An 878-nucleotide genomic window follows, 5' to 3' on the forward strand; every position below is an offset into this window, starting at 1 on the left:
ACTGGGCGGGAGGAGGGGGCGGCGCTCACATTTTTTGGGACCAGGCCGAGGCAGCCGGGGCCTAATTGTGGGTAGGGCTGCTGACCGGCAGGTGGCGGGGAGAGGTTCCTACCTTTCCCCAAACGCCTGTCGCTCTGCAGCCTTGTGACTGACTGCTAAGCTGAGTTCTGTTCCGGGCCTGGCCTCTTGCTGCGTCTCAGCTCCATACCAGGGGTCTCCATCCCTGTCACCCTCTAAGTTTCAGAAGCCCACCTTTTGGCCTACCAACACGGCAAGTATCAAATAATAATTCATTTATCATGTAAAAATTAGACACATGAATGCCAGCCGTTCTCATAAACCCGAGATAACCAGAGTTGAAGCTGCAGGTAATTAGTATCAATCCAGCAAAAGCAAAGGAAGTTAGTACTCTACCACTCGCTGGAGTGGCTTCCTCCCATCTTCCCTCAGGGGACATTAAGATTTTTGAACTATGGGTTGTAATTCCCAGGCTTCTGAAATTGGAGAGACACAGGTTGTGAAACAAGCCTTATTCTTTTCCTTGCCTTTGACTGCCATCTTTTTCCTCAACATAAAAAATGAGCCTCCCTCCCATAGGACCCAGCTGGCTAACCTAGATTGCTGTTTCACAGGCACCAGGTGTTTCTCTTCCAACCCATGTGCTTTTACAGGGGTCTTCTGGAGTCACTGTCCTGACCCAAAGAAATGAGTCTCTCAGTAGGTATTTCAGTTTCCAGAGACGTGGCTGGGGAGAGAGTTGTTTGACATAGGGCTGGGTTGGCTTTCAGAGCTCTGAAATTGTGCCAGATAGAGCACTTGCCTGATTCTGCCTGTGTGTAGGGATAAAAACAGGCCTGCTATTTATACACAGTCTATCC

Source organism: Colobus angolensis, unplaced genomic scaffold, assembly GCF_000951035.1.
Source record: "Colobus angolensis palliatus isolate OR3802 unplaced genomic scaffold, Cang.pa_1.0 Scaffold142, whole genome shotgun sequence".
NCBI classification, from domain to species: Eukaryota; Metazoa; Chordata; class Mammalia; order Primates; family Cercopithecidae; genus Colobus; species Colobus angolensis.